General features: G+C 43.4%; 1 protein-coding gene across 2 annotated transcripts in view; it reads right to left on the bottom strand.

The window, feature by feature from the left end:
* Nucleotides 1-19,323, bottom strand: part of IPCEF1 (interaction protein for cytohesin exchange factors 1) — a 143,233-nt gene extending 123,910 nt beyond the window's left edge. For both annotated transcript variants that reach the window (XM_063443430.1, XM_063443433.1), the window contains exon 1: nucleotides 19,137-19,323. The gene's annotated coding sequence lies outside the window, so the exon portion shown is untranslated. The remainder of the gene's footprint in view (nucleotides 1-19,136) is intronic.
* Nucleotides 19,324-19,746: the final 423 nt, after the last annotated feature.

The raw sequence follows: 19,746 nt of genomic DNA, 5'->3' as shown, positions 1-19,746 counted from the left end.
CTCCGTACACTACTGATTGTATCTTTGCCACGTGCAACCAACCGACCGATACACCAGTATATGCACGTACACATGCCACGTGGTAATCTCGGCCTACTAAATGTATTTTTACCGAGATTCCACCACAGTTTAACAGCTGTTAATTTCCTTAGTAGCATTAGGAAGTTACCAAAAGCCGCTGCAAAAAAAAAAAAAAATTGCCAAGAGCTCCCACGAAGACCTTACCAACTGGTTCTAACCCTATTGCTACTTTTATCAGGTGCTGCTAAGCCTTCAATTCACTAATAACGAGTGTGTAATCTTAAAAAATATTATGGATTGATGAAAAAAGGTACAATATTGTTGCTCACTCTGGCAATGGTTGACAACTTAAAACAACATCTTGGAGGACCACCCTGCTAGATTTAAATCTTTATACTGCTTGTCACTCTCTTTCTCCCCCTCCCTCCCTTGTCACTCTTTCTCCCCCTCCCTTGCTCCCTTGTCACTCTTTCTCCCCCTCCCTTGCTCCCTTGTCACTCTTTCTCCCCCTCCCTCCCTCCCTGGTTACTCTTTCTCCCCCTCCCTTGTCACTTTCTTTCTCCCCCTACCTCCCTTGTCCCTCTCTTTCTCCCCTCCCTCCCTCGTCACTTTTTTCTCCCCCTCCCTCCCTTGTCACTTTCTTTCTCCCCCTCCCTCCCTTGTCACTCTCTTTCTCCCCCTCCCTCCCTTGTCACTCTCTTTCTCCCCCTCCATCCCTTCCTTGTCACTCTGTCACCCCCTCCCTTGTCACTCTTTCTCCCCCTCTCTCCCTCCCTTGTCACTCTATCTCCCCCTCCCTCCCTCCCTTGTCACTCTTTCTCCCCCTCCCTTGTCACTCTTTCTCCCCCTCCCTTGTCACTCTTTCTCCCCCTCCCTCCCTCCCTCCCTTGTCACTCTTTCTCCCTCCCCCTCCCGCCCTTGTCACTCTTTTTCTCCCCCTACCTCCCTCCCTTGTCACTCTTTCTCCCCCTCCCTCCCTCCCTTGTCACTCTTTCTCCCCCTCCCTTGTCACTCTTTCTCCCCCTCCCTTGTCACTCTTTCTCCCCCTCCATTGTCACTCTTTCTCCCCCTCCATTGTCACTCTTTCTCCCCTCCCTCCCTCCCTTGTCACTCTTTCTCCCCCTCCCTCCCTTGTCACTCTCTTTCTCCCCCTCCATCCCGCCTTGTCACTCTCTTTCTCCCCCTCCCTCCCTTGTCACTCTCTTTCTCCCTCCCTTGTCACTCTCTTTCTCCCCTCCCTCCCAACCTCCCCACTCTCTTTCTCCCCCTCCCTCCCTTGCCACATTCTTTCCCCCCTCCCTTGTCACATTCTTTCTCCCCCTCCCTTGTCACTCTCTTTCTCCCCCTCCCTCCCTTGTCACTCTCTTTCTCCCCCTCCCTCCCTTGTCACTCTCTATCTCCCCCTCCCTCCCTTGTCACTCTCTTTTTTCTCCCCCTCCCTCCCTTGTCACTCTCTTTTTTCTCCCCCTCCCTTCCTCCATCCCTTGTCACTCTTTCTCCCCCTCCTCCCTCCCTTGTCACTCTTTCTCCCCCTCCCTCCCTCCCCTTGTCACTCTCTTTTTTCTCCCCCTCCCTCCCTTGTCACTCTTTTTTTTTCTCCATCCCCCCCTCTCTTGTCACTCTCTTTTTGCTCCCCCCCTCCATCCCTACTCTCTTCCTCCCCCTCCCCTACCTCTGTTGTAGCGTGGCCGAGCCCTTTATGGTCCACGGGTACAGGGAGCTTTTGTTTCTCAGTGTGCACTTCCTGTTAGTCCGGCCGGGTACAGGCGACAGATGCTACCTGTACCCGCAGACCATACAGGGCTCGGCCACGCTACAGTGAGGGAGTGACAGGAGGGAGCGCTGAGCGCTTCCCTCCTGTCAGCCCCTCTCCTCATGCTGTGCCCGGGCCGTGCGCCCTCATGGATGCACCAGCCCGGGCAAAGCTGCAGCCGCCTGAGGCTCTTTACAGAGCGCTCGGGCGGCTGCAGCATGAGGGGGGCCGGCGGAGCTGGGGGGGATTTCCCCATAACCTGTCCCCCCCGCATGATTTGCTGGGGGGGATGTGTCCCCCCCATCCCCCCCGGTTCCTACGCCCATGTTATTATGTGTTGTTTACTAGTCAATTATATTATTATTCAAGCATTATGATTGGTACCGTCTACCTGCTCATCTTATACTCGGTACAGTAGATTTTCTGAAATACATAAACAGACAGCATGAAAAATATTTTTATTAATTATTATCAGGAGGACCTGGAGTGGACATTAGATCCTGTTCAGCTGTTATTATAATAATTATAGCTCCCACCTGTCCCACTGTGGTTAAAGGCCTGGGGTAACACTAGGTTCCCTCCAATTTCTTTCAATTAGAGCCTCGACCCGTGGGTCATGGCAGTGGTCAGGGGTTGGACACTAAATCTCTCAGTGGATTATTGAGTTACTATCCCCCACAGTGGGTGTATGGGGGCACTAGGATGTCCCTCCACTCAGTGGCGGTATTACCGTGGTCACACCACGGGCCCGGCGGCTAAGTAATGCGCCCACTGCCCACATGGTATAACCCGCGGGGCTTATCGGGTGGCCCATGCTGTTAGGGCTACCTGATGGCAATGAATATCCAGGGGGCCCAGTCAGCACTGCTGCGTTTTAACAGCACGACTGGTCCCCTTGTGATGACATCAGATCTGGGAGGAAGTGACTGCCCCGGTCACTCCTCCTAGCTAACACCGGGAGCCACGCGGGAGGAAAGAGAGGAGGGAGTCAGAGTGGGAACTCTGACTCCCATCAGCCTGAGCCACCACTGAACCACAGGGAAGTCACCCTAAAAGGTAGGAAACAGGAGGGTGACTAAAATATTTTGTATATGTGTGTGTGTGTGTGTATTTGTATGTATGTGTTTGTGTATGTGTGTCTGTATGAATGTTTCTCTGTATGTATGTCTGTATGTATGTGTGTATGTCTGTCTGTGTGTCTGTGTGTGTATGTCTGTCTGTGTGTGTGTGTGTGTGTGTATGCCTGTCTGTATGTCTGTATATGTGTGTGTGTTTGTATGTATATGTATGTATGTATGTATGTATGTATGTCTGTTTGTATTTATGTGTGTATATGTATGTGTGTTTGTATGTATGCATGTGTGTTTGTATGTATGTGCCTGTGAGTGTTTGTGGGTCTGTGTGTATGTGTGTGTGTCTCTGTATATCTGTGTGTGTCTATGTGTGTGTCTGCATGTGTATTTGTTTTTCTGCATGTGTGTGGGGGGAAGGTGTGGGAGGGGGAGTATAGACATATGGAGGGGAGGGGATAGACATATGGGGGGGGTCCAGGGCAATTTTTGCACCGTGGCCCTGTGGTTTCTAGTTACGCCTCTGCCTCCATCCTTTTAATTTAATACATCCCAGCCACTGATCACAGCTTGGGGCAGGGGGGATGACCTCTACAGCCCACACCCAATGCACATTAGTTTATGTATTAAAGGGAGACCTGTGCCAGTAGCCAATAGCTGCCCAGTTGCTCATCTATTTAGTGAAAACTGTTGTGTGAACACAAGTTTAAAACCTCTCTTATATTAATATGGGAGGGTCATACTTATCTCCATAGACTTTTTTGTATTTCCTTTTAATTTTTTTTTAGTGCTTAGATAGTAACACACGCTTGATGTAGACATGACAGCATGAAATATAAAACGGTAATAACAGAAATTATCAGTGTCAGTCAAATTAAATTCACTATTGAAAAAAAAAAAAAAAACAGAAGATTAGTAGCACGTGTTAGCGGCAGAAAATATCACCCAGAAAGCCCCTGAGGTATACATATAATAAGCAAATACTCAATATAGGCCTCAGTTGAACAACAATATAAAGTACTAGCAATATACTGAAAACTCTGCAAATAAAATGGTTTTCTCCTTAGTTGCTCCTAATTGGTAGAGACTAACTAACTGCAAGAGTAGATCATGGTAGCAAAGCTCTGCTCAGCTGTTGCCCTCCACTGGTAGAACATAGTCCAGCTATTGCAGGTAGAGCTCCAGGCCAGGCAGATCTAGTGAGTGCCGGATTGGAGGCAGGTTTGGGGGATATAAGTTGCCCGGTAGGTGTAATGACTGCAGGGTTCTCTCCGAGGTTCCTCCACCCCGGGGAAAACTCTCATCCTGGTCTCCAAGGGCTCTATTTACTGAGGGATGGTACTCAGCCATCTTCGCTGGGGATCGCGCTGATCGGCACTGCCATGTTCGGGCCTTGACCTGAAGTTGGGGCCATTGGAAGGGGAGAGCGCTTAGTGGCTACAGCCCGGCTTCTGCAAGGCAGGTGTGTGCAGTCAGCGGTGCAGTTTCACCCAAAAGTCTGTAAAAACTATGTCTAGTGTGGACATAAGTAAGTCTTAGTTGCTGGGCTCCGATGTGCACATGGCTTCCACCATCTTGGGTAGATTGCTGTGCCTTCTGACCAAGTAAATCACAGTGCAATAAAGCCCTGTATCAGCAGGGATGCCCCCTAGGTGCAGACCGGAATAACCTCTACTGGTCCAGAGGGGAAACGGGGCATCATCCGGTGATTCAAGCAGCTCGCTGGGTGGTCCAAGCCGGACATCGGCTGCCTCTCTTCGCTTCCCAGGCCGCAGATCAATCGGTTGATTTTCCGGTTGAGTGACCACACATGATAAGTAACCGTTATATAGAGCCTGTGTGAGGCTAAAGACGTTTAGATGTCTTCCTGAAATTATTATTATTATTATTATTATTATTGCAATTTATATAGCGCCAACAGATTCCGTAGTGCTTTACAATATTATGAGAAGGGATTTAACTATAGATAGGACAATTACAAATAAACTTACAGGAACAATAGGTTGAAGAGGACCCTGCTCGATCGAGCTTACATTCTATAGGAGGTGGGTGTAAAACACATTAGGACAGGAATTTGCAATCAAATAAGGTGGACTGCCCTTTAGGAGAGGGCAAGAGACAGGTATGTGAGGTAAGGGTTAGTCTTGGAGGCCATATGCTTTCCTAAAGAGATGAGTTTTAAGGCACTTCTTAAAAGATGCAAGACTAGGGGAGAGTCTGATGGCGGTAGGCAGGCTATTCCATAGGAAGGGAGCTGCCCGCGAGAAGTCCTGCAAGCGCGAGTTGGCCCTACGAGTGCGGACAACGGACAGGAGGTGGTCACGGGCAGAACGGAGAGACCGAGAAGGGACATACCTATGGATCTGTGAGGAGATATAAGAGGGGCTAGAGTTGTTCAGTGCTTTATAGGTGTGAGTTAGTACCTTGAATTGACTCCTATAGCATACAGGAAGCCAATGTAAGGACTGGCAGAGGGGTGAGGTGTGAGAGAAACGACTAGAGAGGAAAATCAGTCTAGCAGCAGCGTTCATTACGGACTGTAGGGGTGCAGTACGGCTTTTGGGAAGACCAATCAGGAGAGGGTTACAGTAATCCATGCGGGAGATTACCAGAGCATGGACAAGCTCCTTGGTAGTATCTGGTGCAAGAAAGGGGCGGATGCGGGCTATGTTTTTAAGATGGAATCTACAGGATTTGGCAACATGCTGGATGTGAGGCTCAAAGGTGAGACCAGAGTCAAGTATGACGCCAAGACAGCGCGCTTGCAAGGATGGACTGATGTTGGTACCACAAACTTGAAGGGAGAGTGAAAGAGGAGGATCAGTATTAGGAGGAGGAAAGACAAGGAGCTCAGTTTTTGAGAGATTGAGTTTCAGAAAGCGGGAGGACATCCAGTCAGAGATGGAAGAAAGGCAAGCAGTGACACGTTGCAGGATGGCAGGGGAGAGGTCCGGGGAGGAGAGATATAGCTGGGTGTCATCAGCATACAGGTGGTAGTGGAATCCAAAAGAGGTAATAAGTTTGCCAAGAGAGGCAGTATAAAGAGAAAATAGAAGTGGACCAAGGACGGAGCCTTGGGGAACTCCAACCGAGACAGGGCGAGGGGAGGAGGTATCATTAGAAAAGGAGACACTGAATGAGCGTTGGGAGAGATAAGAGGAAAACCACGAGAGGACAGAGTCACAGAGACCAAGTGATTGAAGAGTTTGAAGAAGGAGAGCATGATCAACGGTGTCAAAGGCCGCTGAGAGGTCAAGAAGAATTAGTATGGAGTAGTGGCCTTTGGATTTAGCTGCATTTCAGTTGGGTTTTAAGTACCAAAAACCAGCCAAAATTCCAAAGCTCATTTAGGACACATCTGCTCAGCAGGGTTAGTCATTAAGAAGAAAGATAAATGTGCTCCTGGTGCACGCTTATTGGTGTTTTTTTTCTCAAACAGACAACTCTTTTATAGGGGTTGGTTGTTTTTAAAGAGGCCAAATAAAATTCCATTACACCTAGATGCAAAAAAATGGAGAATTGGATAGTTAAAAAATATGATGGGTAAAAGCGTGACACAGGCTGAACTTGCATTATGTGAAAACCCTTTTAAAGGCAGTTTTTGGACTAAAGTAAAGAAGATAGTAGAAGAAAGAAGACATCTGGTGGTAAGAATAACATTTGTTTTACAGGTTTTTATATTTCTTGGGCGCCTTCAATATTATTAAAATGAAAAAGGTATGCAGTAATGATGTTATATGCAGTGTGGCTATGAGCATTGGGACTCCTAGTCATCATGGTGGGTAGACAGTTGACATAATTTTGGGAGGTGGACAATGTCATGTCTAACCCTTCTATATTTTATTAATAGCTTTAATTTGCCGCACATGGGTGGGGCTGGAGGGAACATTTGCTAGCTCTGGGCTATTAATGATAGCTACCACCCACCACCTATGGGTGAGGGCTGGAGGCACTTAGTGTTTTCTACTAAAAAAACATCTTGAGCACTGATAGGGATGGGGGACATTGTGTATTAATAACTTAGGTGGGGTGGTACACTATGATGTCAGGGGACAGTGGGTGGACAGTGACCTGTTCACACCCCATCATTTAATTCGAAGTCCCTGTCTGTTGACCATGGGAGGCAGTAATTGGCCCCCCTGTATGTTATTACCAAATGAGCAGCAATAGCTGCCCAGTTGCTAGTCTGTTATGAGAATTAGTAGGCACTGCCTGCGTACTGTTTAAATAGAGATGCCCCCAACCACAGAATGATGAGTGGGGGCATAATGGAGATTTCAAACCTGATACTGATACTTAACTTCTGTGGCTGGGAAAGTATTCGGAAGGTTATTAAGGGATAATATTCAGGAATTCCTTGAGAAGAATGTGGTTATCAGAAAATATCTGCATGGTTTTATGAAGCACAGGTCATATCAAACTAACTTAATTGCATTCTTTGAATAAGTAAGTATAAGTATAGATCAGGGTGTTGCAGTGGATGTGATCTAATTTTTACAGAGGTGTTTGATACAGTCCCACACAATAGATTAGTGTTCGAACTCAAGAAATCAGTCCAGATGAAAATTCTTGTTCTTGGCAGAACATTGAGTACAGAGAGTTGTCATTAATGGTAAATTAAAGCTGGACACAGGTGGCAAGTGGTGTCCCTTAGGGTTCTGTTCTAGGGCCCCTGCTATTTAACATGTTTATAAATGATCTTGAAAAAAAGCATTGAAAGTCATGTTTCAATGTTTGCAGATGACACTAAACTCTGTAAAGTAATACAATGTGAGCAAGATATTACTTTGCGGCAGAGGAATTTCGATAGACTGGGGGACTGGGCACTCAAATGGAAGATAAAGTGTAATGTTGAAAATTGAAAAGTTATGCACAAGCAACTCATACCCTTAGTAGAAACGAATTAGGAAAAACAACACACAAGAAGGATTTGAGAATTGTTAAACACAACAAACTATGCAACAATGTGCAATGTCAATCAGCAGTGACTAAGGCCAGTGAGGTATTGTCATGCGTGAAAAAGGGCATTCATTCTCGGGATGAGAATATCACTTTGCCTCTTTATAAGTCGCTGGTAAGACCACATCTTGAATATGCTGTGCAATTTTATTAAGGACTCGGAGGCTCCTATTATCCTATTATGCTGCACTCTTGCTTTAATACCCTCAGCAGCAAAGAATACATTATTGAAGAAAAATAAACATTTGAACTAGGTATAACATCATAGTGACAATGTCCGCCTAGTAACATGACCGTCCAATCAGTGCCATTCTTCTCCTATAGTAGGCGGAGCATTGATGACCATTTCCTCTTTCTTTGCTGCTACCCTGAGATAAGTAAACCTCTCACAGTTCTCTAACACTGTGGGATTCTTTAATGCTAATTCTATTCAATATGCTAATTGTACTTCATTGTATTTAATTGTTTCTTTATATTAATCTACATTCATGGGTACCTTTTACTGGTACTGACTGGATTGTACCTTTAAATAAACTTTCAAGCCCCTATTGTACATTTAAATACTTTGCAAACCTATTCCACTATTCCACTCTGTCATGACTTGACCCCTTATTCTAACTGCCCTGATATTCAGGGACTTGGCCAGTCTGGGGGTCTGTCTTTAGGTACCACTTTAATTTCGCCAGCATTTGGCCCGTCCGCGCATGCGCACCCAGTCAGGATGCCCCCAGCGGCCATCTTCCGCCTCGGCTGTTTGCTGCGGTCGGATTTAATTCTGACCGCGCATCCAGCCTCACTACACCTCTCCCTCCCCGTGCGGCGGTGTATCAAAGTTACCGTTACCGGCGGAAACCTCGCATCCGCATTTTACATTCTGCTTCTAACCGCGGCGGCCATCTTTTTGGTTCCTGACGACGCGGCGGCCATTTTCTTTCGCTTTTTTCCCGCTCTTTCACTCTGGAACGCCCACTCCGTCCCTTGATCGGAGTTGGTGTCCAGTATTAGTGGCGAACGGTTCCCTTCCCCCCCCCCCCCCCCATTATTTTGATAAATAGCTGTAAGTGATTGTACTGCTTTACTTTACTATTTATTGTGTTCTGGTATTTTCAGCTGGGTTACTTAACCCTGCTCCCAACTATTAAATTAATTGACTAAATCCTGCCTGTCAGTTAAATTGCTTGCTAGTAACTTCATTGCCTAAATCCTGCCTGTCAGTTACACTGCACTAATGCAATCTGCTAATGATTTACCTGGTCCCTCAGGGACAACAGCTGACCCTCATACAGCATTGGGTTTTCCCCCTGTAGTTTCTGGGGATGAACTGGATTTCCCAGCATCAGAGGAAATTCAGGCTATCATGGACACTATTGTGTCCAAGTCTGTCTCTAAAGCCCTGGCATCTGCCATGGACATTATGTCTTCATCTATTTCAAAATCATTTACCCAGGCACTAAGACAGGCCCAACGCATGGTCCCTCCGACCGCCATGCCAGTCGCGATACCATCCATTTCTCACCCATCACGCCCCTGGCCGCAAAGCCTCGGCAAAAACCAAGCACTCCTCCAAATTAACGATGGACAGTAAAACACCTGTCACAGATGGCGCGAATATTGATCCACCGCGCAAAAGAGCCTCTAGCCGGGCAAAAGCGGCTAGGCATTGGAAGTGGGCTAAAGCCCAACCTGATTCCACTGATTCAGAACTCAGTTCAGGTGAGGAGAGTGCCCCTACCCTAGACTCAGATCAGTCTAACGATTTGTCCGTCCTAGATTCGGAGTATGGCATTGATGAGGTGTGTAATCCCTCTACTAAAATAAATACCACAAGCACGTCCAGTTCCGATTTGATCAAACAGGGAAAAATCCTTGACCCGCAGGGCGAACCACTGTTTGAGCCGGATGACTTACGTCACCCCCACTCTGCAGAATGGTCACCAGCCGAGCATGTGGCGCAATATGTCACCTCACGGGTCCGTAAGCCTCTGGACAAGGCAACACGTAATAAACTGAGGGCTGAATGCCCACGCCCCACCATACCAGACGAGGTCTGTAAGACACCCCAAGTCGATCCCAAGATCATACAATTTCTAAGCAAGACAGGTTGGAAACCTAAGAAAGGTCTAGACTTTTCGCTTTATAATTTCCAAGACAAAGTCCTGGATATCCTAGGTCCAGTGACCAAAATATTTGAAGCCGTGGAGGAATCCTTGGCACAAGATGACGCCTTAGATTGCCTCACTATTCGAGGTTGGATTCAGAGGGTGATATGCCTCATAGGCAATGCCAATACCGCTCTGTCTACAGAGCGTCGTAAATCTATTCTAATTAAAATAGAACCCAAGCTCGTAAATATGGCAATTACTGAGCCAGGAGCCCAAGCAAAAGGGTATCTTTTTGGAGAGTCTTTTGTAAAAGACCTGGGATCTTATGTACAAACATTCATGGCCTTAGACAAGGCACAATCAAATCTAAAAAGGGTGTTCCACCCAAAGTTTTTTTGTGGGGCCGGCAGAGCAAGGGGCCGTCTGTCCGGCAGAGGTAATAGAGGCTCGCGCCCGAGCCGAGGCTCCTATGTGGGGAGATCCCCTTTTCCTGACCAAAGGTCCGCTCCGACCTTCTTCCCTCAACGAGGCAGACCATGGGTGTCGAGAGGTACACGATTCACTCCTTCCGGAAGACGTAAGCGGTAAGCTACCTTTCTCAATTTTCTTCACATGTGGCGATAGGGGGCAAACTCACACATTTTTCCCATGTCTGGGCTCTCATTACCTCAGATGCCTGGATACTCAGGGCTATCCACCCAACTCTCCCCACCCAGGGAGATTGCTTTTTCCCCTCTAGACACGACCCTCGTCTCCGAGGAAGTCCGAGACTTGGCACTCAAAGGTGCTATTCAAGAAATCCCGATGCATACCCCGGGTTTTGTGAGCAACCTATTTATTGTCCTAAAAAAGGGGGGTGGATCCCGCCCAGTTATCAATCTCAAACACTTAAATACCTACGTAACCTACCATCACTTCAAAATGGAGGGCATTCATTGCCTACGAGATTTGCTCCAACCAGCAGACTGGATGGTCAAACTCGATCTAAGAGACGTGTACCTCATGGTACCCATTGCGCAGAGGCACCAAGATTTCCTGCAATTCACGTAGCAAGGAAGGTAATGGCGGTTCCGCTGCCTTCCCTTCGTTCTGTCTTCCGCACCTTGGTGTTTCACCAAGCTCATGAAGCCCGTGATTGCTCTCCTACACAGTCGGGGGATACGCCTAATCATATATTTAGATGACATCCTACTGCTATCCCAGTCAGTCTCACTACTCCATATTCATCTCGGTTGCACCACAACCTTGCTACAGAATTTGGGATTCATCATAAATTGGGAAAAGTCCATCCCAGCCCCCACTCAACAAATAGAGTTCCTAGGTCTCTTGGTGGACTCAGTTATGCAAACCTTGTATTTACCAACACCCAAGATGAAAAATATCAAGAAAGAGATAAGACGAGTTCTTACCTGTCCACATATATCTCTCAAACATCTGGCACGTGTGATCGGGCTCCTAGCAGCCTCCATACAGGCTATATTCCCGGGCCCCCTTCATTACAGAGCCCTCCAAAGCCTACAGGTGTCATACCTGAGAGACGGCGCCTCATACAAGGATACTCTGACTCTAGACGCAGAAGCAAAAGAAGAACTCCGCTGGTGGCTCCTACACATGGAGGCGTGGAATGGCAAAGCCATCTTCGGCTCGGCCCCAGATGTAGTCATAGAGTCGGACGCGAGCTCTTACGGTTGGGGTGTGCGCTGCAGAGATATTTCCACAGGCAGGCGCTGGTCGGAAGCGGAGTCCACACTGCATATAAATTGCTTGGAACTCCTCCAGGGTCCTTAGCGATTCGCAGCCTCTCCCCGACACTGTACCAATGCTCAATCTTACTGAAGATGGACAACATATCGGCTGTCCGTTATATCAACCACCTCGGAGATCCAAAATTCTAGCGAATTTGGCGCGGGACTTTTGGCAGTTTTGTCTGCAACACAACATGGCCGTCAGGGCAGAATACTTTCCGGGGTTGTTGAACACTACGGCGGATTGGTACTCCCGCCACCTGCAAGACTCCAGCGACTGGCACCTCGATCCTCAAATCTTCCAGCACATTTGGGATCTGTGGGGTCCTCTGGCAATAGACTTGTTTGCCTCTCGTTTGAACACCCAACTTCCGACCTTCTTTAGTTGGAGGCCAGACCCCAAGGCTTCGGCTACGAATGCTTTCTCCCAAGACTGGTCAACCGCCAGGAACTATGCATTCCCTCCTTTCGCCCTCATTCCCCGGTGTCTTCTCCACCTACGGCGCCAATTAGGCTGCTTGGTGATAATAACGCCCTTATGGCCGTCACAGCCCTGGTTCCCTCCTCTACTGGAGATGGCCATAGATGGCCTCCTGGATGCCCAATCTCTACTACGAGACCCCGATGGGAACCCCCACCCCCTGATCCGTCAGAGGCTCCTCTGCCTCATGGCGTGGCTGATTTCCGGGGACCCTGGTCGATCGAGGGAGTTTCGCAATCGACTCTCCGACTTCTCGAGGGTGCATGGGCACCCGGCACGAGACAGTCTTACAAGTCTGCTTGGCGCACATGGGATGGTTGGTGCGTGGCACGGGGTATGGATCCCCTATCAACTCCTGTGACAACAGTCCTGCAATTCTTAACATCCCTTTATGACAACGGGAAGGCTTACAGGACAGTAAACCTCTACCGTTCAGCCATATCGGCCGGCCATGCCGGCGTTGATGGGGCCCCGATAGGATGACACCCAAATGTCTGTCGTCTTCTCTGAGGCATTCGCTTTGCAAGGCCACCCCAACCTCGCTATTCCTCCCTATGGGACGTCTCCCTAGTATTGAATTTCTTGACTAGGTGGCCAGACAACGAGTCTTTATCCTTGAAACAACTGCTAACATCAGCTAAACTAGTTATGCTGTTGTGCCTAATCTCATGCAAGAGAGTGTCAGACGTTAGAGCACTCGATGTCAATGCCCGATCCTTCTCCCCAGAAGGAGTAGTCTTTGACATCTCACGGAGGACGAAATCGTCATCCCGGGCGGTCCTGTACCCAGCGTTTCCTGCGAAGCCGCTCCTTTGCCCAGCAGCGTGCCTTCGGGCGTACGAAGCTCGTACCACACCCCTTCGGACTGGGTCGGACCCCCAACTCTTTATCTCCTTCCGTAAACCGCATGCTCTAGTTTCCTCTCCTACCTTGGCCCGCTGGGTGAAATGGCTCATGTCCTTGGCAGGTATTGATACCTCCATTTTCTCTCCCCATTTGGTTCTTGGTGCCATGGCCTCTAAAGCCTCCTTTGCTGGTTGTCGTTTGGAGGATATATTGAAGGCGGCTGATTGGTCCGCGGAATCTACCTTCCGTAATTTCTATTTCAAACCAATCCAGCATTTCACAGAAGCCGTGATATCACAGCTTTGAAATAGCATAATAGGAGCCTCCGGGTCTTTAATAAAATTCAAGGATTTTACAATTATCATGACGGAAAGTCATGATTTTATTAAAGACACGGAGGCGAGTATTATCCCACCCACCCGCCCTTGGACGGCTTAGAGGTGGGGCAAGGTAAGTTAAAGACCTCTCCATGGTAAGTTCAATCTTGGTGATATTGAGGCCATCACGTGTGTTGGGACATTATCTAATTTGAGACTCATTGTCACGGTTGTCCTCAGATTAGTAGTTCCTCTTACTACATCTATGAATTATTGTCACTGTTTAGTCAAACGTGTGGACCTCTATGTATGATAAAACCCATGAGTCCAAGACATTACCATATTTTCTTGTCTCTTCTAGCATGACTGGGTTGAAAGACCTCTCGGAGTCACATGCCTTGTTACGGTTCGTTGGTTTATCCGGTTTTCCTGTTCCGAGTTTTGAGTTTATTCTTCGGGGTACGCAAGAAAGAAAGAGGAAATGGTCATCAATGCTCCGTCTACTATAGGAGAAGGATGGCACTGATTGGATGGTCATATTACTAGGCGGACATTGTCACTATGATGTTATACCTAGTTCAACTCAACTGTTTCTTTTTCTTCAATAATGTATTCTTTGCTGCTGAGGGTATTAAAGAAAGAGTGCAGCATAATAGGATAATACTCGCCTCCGTGTCTTTAATAAAATCATAACTTTCCGTCATGATAATTGTAAAATCCTTGAATTTTGTACCTGTTCTAAAGAAGGATATTATGGCACTAGAAAGAGTACAGAGGCGGGTTTCAAATTTAATAAAAGGAATGGAATATTTTAGCTATGAAGAAAGGTTAACAAATGTAAATCGCTTTTGTTTAGAAAAACGTCGCCTCAGAGGGGATATGATAACATTATACAAATATATCCGTGGCCAATACAAGCCATAGTGTGGAAATCTATTCACAAACAGGACTTTACATAGGACACGAGGTCATGCTTTTAGACTGGAAGAAAGAAGATTTACTCTAAGGCAAAGGAAAGTTTTTTTACCGCAAGAACAATAAGGATGTGGAATTCTCTGCCTGAAGAAGTGGTTTTATCAGAGTCCGTGCAGATGTTTAACCCCTTAAGGACCGGACTGTTTTTGCGATGTTGTACACCAGGCATCTTTTTACACTTTTGTGGTGTTTGTGTTTAGCTGTAATTTTCCGCTCTCTCATTTACTGTTCCCATACAAATTATATATTGTTTTTTTCAGGACAAAAGGGGCTTTCTTTACATACCATTATTTATATAATCTCATGCAATTGAATTTTAAAAAAATGAAAAAAATATGATGAAAAATTTAAAAAAATATGTTTTTTTACTTTTATGTGAAAAATCTTTTACTCATCTACAAAAGCGAATGAAAAAAACTGCTAAATGAGTTTAAAAATGCCCAGTGTTTACATGCTTTTTGCTATTTTTTTGCATGTTATAGGGCTATAAGTACAAGTAGGATATTGCGGTTTCAAAACATACATTTTTAAAATGTATCAATAGTGAAATTGTAACACTATTATCTGTCATAAATCGCTGAATAACACCCCACATGTACATATTTTTTTTAAAGTAGACAACCCAGGGTATTCAATATGGGGTATGTCCAGACTTTTTTAGTAGCCACTTAGTCGCAAACACTGGCCAAAGTTAGCGTTCATATTTGTTTGTGTGTGAAAAAAGTAAAAAACTAAATTGAACGCTAATTTTGGCCAGTGTTTGTGACTAAGTGGTTACTAAAAAAGACTGGACATACCCCATTTGCAATACCTTGGGTTGTCTTCTTTTGCAAATGGTATGCCATCATGGGGGTAATTCTCATTCCTGGGCTACCATACGCTCTCAAAGGCAACGTAACCAACCTGGCCATTTTCAATGTAAAAATATTTAACCCATATATTTGACCCTGTAACTTTCAAAAATGCTATAAAACCTGTACATGGGGGGTACTGTTATACTCAGGAGACTTTGCTGAACACAAATATTAGTGTTTCAAAACTGGAAAATGTATCACAACAATTATATCATCAGTAAAAGTGCTGTTTGTGTGTGAAAAATGCAAAAAAGTCACTTTCACTGACAATATCATCGCTGTGATATGTTTTACTGTTTTGAATCACTAATATTTGTGTTCAGTGAAGTCTCCCGAGTAAAACAGTACCCCCCATGTACAGGTTTTAGGGTGTCATAGAACGTTACAGGGTAAAATACAGTGATAGCAAATTAAATTCCCTGGACTTTCGGCCTGGGTTGGCAGGCAGGTCCCTTAAATTGCAATCAATAAAATAACTTAATTATGTAAAAATATTACATAAATACGCACGTAGAATTTAAATATATATGCATATTTATATATTTGAAGTCTACGTGTATATTTATATAATTATTTATGTAATTTTGTATATGGACATATGAATAGTTTGTATTCTTTTAATTTATTTATATATACATAGATATTTTTACAATGTCATTCTAAGTGTATTTTGATATAAATATATATATATATTAATATCAAACTACAGTTAGAATAAAATTTCGTATAGTTATATCATTTTATTTTAAATTTTTATTATTATTTTTACATGTTTAATTTTATTTAAATTACTTATTATTTTATAATATATATACAATATATAGTTATTATATATTATATATATACGTGTGTAATTTAATTATAAGTGTATTTTTATATTAATATATGTACATATTAATATAAAAATACACTTAGTATGACATTATATATATATGATATATAGACATATATTATATAGATATAATATATGTCTATATATCATATATATAGATATATAGACATATATTATATAGATATAATATATGTCTATATATCATATATATATACACATATATAATTATTATTTTTTTATTAACTTTAACTTTATTTTTTCTTTGATTTTACAGTTGCAGGGAGACTGCCTGTCAGCACAGACAGTCCCCCTGCAGGCAGACACATGGACACCTATTGTGACCATGTGGTCGCCCTGTTGAGCGATCACATGGCCCCAGAGGTCCTAATCCGCCATGGGGAGACTGTCTGGGCTGCAGACAGTCTCCCCACAATGGGAGCACCACCGATCGCCGCCGGGGAAACGACGGCGATCGGGTAAGTACATCTTAAAGTTAGGATGGTTCAGGACCGTCTTCAGTCGGCAATGGAAAAATGCCGATGACGGTCCTGAACCGTCCTCCGTCCTTAAGGGGTTAAACAGCAACTAAATGCATACTTGCAAAAACAGAATATTCAATGATATCATTTTTTCAATGTAGAGTAATAGCTTCTTGAACCAAGCATAAATCTGACTGCCATTCTGGGGTCAAGAGGGATTTTTTTTATAGTTTGTTACAAAATTGGAAGGGTCCTAAAACTGGGTTGTTTGCCTTCTTTTGGATCAACAGCAAAAAACAAATGTGAGGAAGGCTGAAGTTGATGGACATGTCTGTTTTCAGCCTATGTAACTTAGGTAGGTTGGTACACTAATATGTCAGCGAAAAGTGGGAGTACAGTGACCTGTTCAAATCCCATAAAATAAATTATAGCCCCTGCCTGATGCCCTTGGAGGGGGCAGTAATGTTATTAGCTGCCCAGTTGCTGGTCTGTTATTAGATTAGTAGGCATTTCTGCATATCAGTAGAGATGCCACCACCTACAGAATGATGAGTGGGGGCATAACGGCGGTTAACCTCCCTTATACTAATATGAAGTGGTCATACTGACCCCACTGGCTGTTGGTTTTTTTTTGTTTTTTTTTAAGAATTTGCTCACTGGCTGCTAGTACTGCCAGTGAGCAAATAGTTAAAAAAAAATGCATTAATCAACAAGTTTTAGGTGTCAGATTCAATGAGGCCATATACATATATATACATATACATAATAAGTAGAATTAAATCACCAAATGCAATATTTTCAATGTAAATCAGATATTCAAAACGAATATCCTGATAAGTCTTTAACTGCCATAATCAAATCAATCCGAACAGCTAACTGGCTTATTGGGAGCCAGTTAACATGATAGGCTGAAATTAAATCAATGACCCTGTCAACGGCCTTGTTACAGTTTAAAGCAGACAGACTCATGCAGATGCCAGAGAGAAATAAAATTGAATCAGCCATACCACCCGAAAAAAAATAATTGGGATGACCAAATCTTGACCATAAGGCAGTTTGGCTGGGCCATATTTTGTTAACAAAAAAAAAAAGTTTCAGAAAAATGAATCAGACAAACCAACAGGCACAAAAATAGACCAGTATACTGAAAAATATATACATGATATAATATTTCCAGCCACTTGGTTCACAGATGAAACTGAGAAAAAGTAACCGAAAGAGGGGGAAAGAGAAGCAGCAGTAAAAAAAAAAAAAAAATCTATATTTATACATGTATATTAATTTATTATATATTTATTTATTATTTATTTATGATATTTTTTATTTTTTTTACTGATCCTCCTTTTTTTATTTATTGGTCCTTTCTAACTTGAATAAAATCAATATTTAGTGACTGTCATAGTGTAAAAAAGTGCAAATATTTTAAGTAAAAAAGAGATTTTCAAATAAATTTTTTCAATCATAAGAAAAAAATGTTGTGTCTGTGAGATACGGTGGCAAAGTGTATATTAGTGTAGTTGTGGATGCTTCTCATAATGAGTTTACAATTGACATCCATCCTGTGAAGTTACCTGCTGTATGTAATTCTGTGAAGCAGCCTTCTTTGCTGTTCCACCTAATAAACTTAACATCTAAACAGAAGAAGCAGACCTAGTCTATTATTTTCAAAAACTTCTGTTGAAATACTGTACCTTCGACAACGAATTAGTGTCAGCACCTAAGTACCCCGTTATTCCCTATTTTAAACAATCCCTATACCAACAGTGCCCATGATGCATGTATAAACAAACTCCTGTACAAATTGTGCATTGCGGCTGGAATTTGAATAAGCAGAACTAAGATGGAGACAACTAGGAGGAAATGTGACATTTATATATATCACATTTTTTAAAGGGAAAAGTCACTCCCAGAATTTCTATTATCATGCTTGTCTCCTACATTTAACATAGGTGTGTTTGAGAGGTCTGAAAATTAAATATAGAAATCCACACCACTTCATTTGCCTCTATCCTGGAACTGGGTGCCATCAACTTTGCTCCTCGTCAGTTATTTTTATGCACTACCATTTATTTCTCATCCTTGACATATTCATTGGGGACTTCTGTTTTATATTTTTGCACTGTGTTTTAGAACAGAGCACTTTGATAAATCTCCCCCAATGTAATCTGTGCCCTAGATGTGCTTGATCGGAACTAGAATGTAATGTAAATTGTTAAATCTTTCATATTCATTCAGAGCTAACAGAGCATCAGAAAATGAGGGTTAACAAAGTTATAGTTGATCATCAATGTTTTATTTAACGGTCAATGTTTACTTTTCACTCATAAGTAAAAGCATGTTTAAAATGAGTTATTGTGTGACAAAGTCAACTGTGATTAATAATTTGTTAGTTGAATTTATCAACTTTTTTTTATAAACGTTTATTTTAAATATGCTTCTCTGTGCTATCAGTTTTATACGTTTTATAACCGTTTTATAAGCACTTGTAAACATAGACCATTAGTAAAGCGATGACATACAGTGGCTGCTAACTGACTGCATATCTGTGCATCTATACTTATAAAAATGTTAACATTCTAGATAAATTAATACATTTCATTACTTTCAGTTTCATGTTGCCTTTCTAAGAGTAGTTTCCTACTCTTATAGAACAATTTCTATATTGCTTCTCTTGTGTTTATACAAAAAAAATTAATACCTACCAGCAATGCTCTCTTCCCTGTGTCATAGGACTTCTGGTGCAGTTGGACTCATCAATATTGAGGTAAGATGTCCAAATATTCCCAGCAGCAGCCTTAAAGCAAGTAATCTTTAGCAAAGTATCATATCTGTCCTTTCATATATCACTGACCATAAGTTAATTTCCTGTGGAAACCTTAAAACACTAGTCTTACTGCACAGCAGGCTGAGAAAGAGGAAGATAACACTCCCTTTGTGTGTTTGACATGTGAACGCAGTTTACAAAAGTCTGTTAAGTAAAGCAAATTATTAAACTAACCTTACTCACTAAACTTTTCCCTGTCAATTATAAATAAATAAGCTAATAAAATGTGTGTTAAAGACTTGGCTACAGTTATTGGTTAGATTTTTATATCCTATAGAAACATGTAAATATAAAAAGATAGAATGTGACGGCAGATAAGAACCATTCGGCCCATCTAGTCTGCCCAATTTTCTAAATACTTTCATTACATCCCTGGCCTTATCTTATAGCTAGTTTAGCCTTATGCCTATCCCAAACATGCTTAAATTCCTTCACTGTGTTAACCTCTACCTATTCAGCAGGAAGGCTATTCCATGCATCCACTACCC

The sequence above is a fragment of the Pelobates fuscus genome, chromosome 2 (genome assembly GCF_036172605.1).
Source record: "Pelobates fuscus isolate aPelFus1 chromosome 2, aPelFus1.pri, whole genome shotgun sequence".
NCBI lineage: Eukaryota > Metazoa > Chordata > Amphibia > Anura > Pelobatidae > Pelobates > Pelobates fuscus.
The sequence above is the reverse complement of the archived record's forward strand: the minus strand, read 5'-3'. Positions and strand labels throughout refer to the sequence as shown.